This window comes from Myotis nattereri (assembly GCF_964212035.1).
Source record: "Myotis nattereri genome assembly, chromosome: 19".
In the NCBI taxonomy this organism is placed as follows: domain Eukaryota; kingdom Metazoa; phylum Chordata; class Mammalia; order Chiroptera; family Vespertilionidae; genus Myotis; species Myotis nattereri.
In genome coordinates, this window is record NC_138095.1 from 24,897,759 (window position 1) to 24,901,055 (window position 3,297).

Below are 3,297 nucleotides of genomic sequence, written 5' to 3' on the forward strand. Positions count from 1 at the left end.
CCTGGCTCCTGGCTCAATGCTCAACCAGTAGGCACACCAGGTGGGCCCATCAGCATTGTTTCTGTTACAAGCAGTCAAAACAGAGCTAAACTAGCTTAAGCAAACTACTACTGCTACTAATAATTGATAATAAAAAATATATTATTTTACATAACCAATCAGTTCAATAAGTTTGAATTGTTTCAGATATAGTTAGATCCGGGGGAAATCTCAAATGATTGTTCTCCAAGATGCTGTCCACTCACTTGGCCATCTCTTGGCTGCTTTCCTGTAGGCTTCATTCTCAGGCAGGACCTCTCCATGTGGTCTCAAGCTTCAGGCTTACATTCCACCAGGTTAGCAAACCTGGGGGCGGGGGGAGGGGGGGGCGGGAACTGTTCAATATTCTGGGAAAAGCCCGGGGGTTGGCTCTCATTGGGCTGGTGTGGATAAAAGGGGTCTTTGGATTTATTTGTAAAGTTAGGAAAGGGCAAGCTGGGAAGAACACAATGGAGAGACTAGAAGATAAGAAATCAGGAACATGGCTGGCAGCTTTAAAAAGGCAAGGAACCTGGGCCGATCCCTCCCAGCGACAGAACGCCAGAAAGGGCCTGGAGTCTGGGATGTGTCCCAGGGAAGGGAAGGCCAATTCTGGCTGGGGAGGAACAAGTCAAGCCCCTCCCCCTAGTCTGCCCAACCAAGGCACAAATGGTTCAGTTAAGCAGCTCAAAGGGGCTGGATTGTCCTGGGCTTCTCACTGGTTTTAAAACCCTCTCCTTAAAGCCAAAGGATCCTTTTGTTCAGCCTTCTCCTCCGAGGAAGAAAAACTCTCTTCTGGAGGGTGACAGGCTCTGACATCCCTGCCCAGGAAACCAAGCCTCCTCCAGCCTTCACGAGCTGTTTGCAACCTTGTCCCGGCTACCAGTTACCAGAGACAAGCTTTTGTGCTGAGTCAGTTTGGCTGCCTTCCAGCCAAGGATGCAGTGGAGACTGCAATGCAGAGGCCATTAAAGGAACTATTTTTAGGCCCCATTTCAATCTTATTCAGCACAGGCGGTGAGATGCAAGGCCTGAAGGTGGCCAGACCAAGGGGATGCTGGCAGGGAGAGTCCCAGGCAAGTAGGTCAGAGAAAAGACAAGGAGAACGCATTCTGTGGAGAGGAAGAAGCAACCAGAGCTCATACCGCTGCCCGAGGTGCAGAAGACAGAAGAGGGGGAGCTGCTCAGAGAAAGGGGTCCTTCTGCATTATTTGAGGCGTCACCAATATAAGTAACAGTAACTTCCAAAAAGAGACGAGGCAATGTGCACCTGGGGAGCTTGTTAAAAATACACTCCTCAAGCCCATCTTGGGTTAACTGTGTCCTATTCGAGTGGGGCATGGGAAACTGCATTTCTAGCTGGCTCCTGGGATAGGTGGTTCCTACATGTTGAAGTTCAAGGACCCCTGGGTTGGAGAGTATCCATCTCTGGAATTCAAAGGGATGATGTCGGATGAGGGGAAGGCGAGGCACAGGTAGTGGAGGTTATTTAAGAGCCACGGGAGGTGCCCTTCTCCTCTCCTCACCTCGCTGGGCTCGGGGTTCCATCTAGAAAATGAAGGGCCCTGGCAGGGCTAGGAGTCTCCCAGTTCTTCCTCAAGAAATCCTTGTCGCCCTAACCGGTTTGGCTCAGTGGATGGAGCGGACTCAAGGATCCTGGGTTCAATTCTGGTCAAGGGCATGTACCTTGGTTGTGGGGACATACCCAGTAGGGAGTGTGCAGGAAGCAGCTAATGGATGTTTCTTTCTCATCAATGTTTCTAACTCTATCCCTCTCCGTAAAAAATCAATAAAATATATTAAAGAAAAAAAAAGAAATCCTTGTCTCTGGGAGCTCAGCGATCAGCTGAGAGGACAGGAGAATGACAGCTTTTATACCAGAGGTCCGTGTTATCCAAGGATAGTCAGTACAAGTCCACTAAAAGTGAATACACGTACATTGGGACCAAACTTAAAAGTATGTTGTGGGAGAAAAAACACATCTGATTGGGACTATCACATAAATAAAATTTACATGTTTGAAAGTTGCTAAGAGTAAATCTTAAAAGTTCTTAACACATACACAAAACTTATTCTGGTGATCATTGTGCAATATACAAAAAATCAAGTTGTACACCTGAAACTTACACATTATTATGTCAATTATATCTCAATAAAGCTGAAAGAAACTTATCTCATCTTGTAGCTAGCAAACTTTAGATTATACTTGCAACTATGTAATAATTCTTATATATTTTTACATCTTTGTATCTGACTTGTTAAAATGAATAAAGAATGAACAGGGTACTGATTTGAAGGAGTATAATTTTTCAGATGAACCTGCCCAAGAACACTTGATGCCACCCTTCACTTTCTTCGACTTTTGCAGGATTACAAGGAGGTAATTTTGCAAACGTTTTAGGTGTTACCTATTTTCCCAGGACTTCTCTTAATCCTTTGAGAGTCAAATCATTATTTTTGGAGGCACTCAGCCTGTCTTCATCATGAAGATTCTCAGATGCCACCTGGCCCCACTCTGCCAGAGTCTCACTGGGTGGTAGCTCTGCATGTGAGTCTCCAAAATCACTCATCGACTTCACCAAATCCTGCACGATTTACAATTATTCTTTTTTTTTTTAATATATTTTATTGATTTTTTACAGAGAGGAAGGGAGAGGGATAGAGAGTTAGAAACATCGATCAGCTACCTCCTGCACACTCCCTACTGGGTATGTGCCTGCAACCAAGGTACATGCCCTTGACCGGAATCGAACCTGGGACCCTTAAGCCCGCAGGCCAACGCTCTATCCACTGAGCCAAACCGGTCAGGGCTACAATTATTCTTTGTGATGTATTTGTCTCCTCTGTGCACTGCACTGTCAGACGTTCATGACATGCAACGATCAGAGAATGTGGCCATGAGAGACACCGACACCACAGGTCCAGTGGAGAGATGAGGGGAGGGGAAAGAAGAGCTTTGGGTTTTGTGCTACGCTGATTTGGTTTCCCCTGTCACCTCCTAATAGCACGGACTCAGGATAATAAATACCTAGATTAAGCATGTCAAACTCGCGGCCCGTAGACCCCATGCCTCGTTTACTCGGCCGATGTTAGCCTTGAGTTTGACATGCTTGACCTAGATAATGAGGACTGCCCAAAGCAGAAACAAGTAAGGTGGGGTTGGCCACCCTGAGAAAGTCTACCCACAAATGCTCTTTCACACCGTGCTGTGGCTCCTACTGGCCCTTACAGATTGCAAAGCCACCCCCTCCTCCCAAAAGAGCCACCAGACAAAGGCCA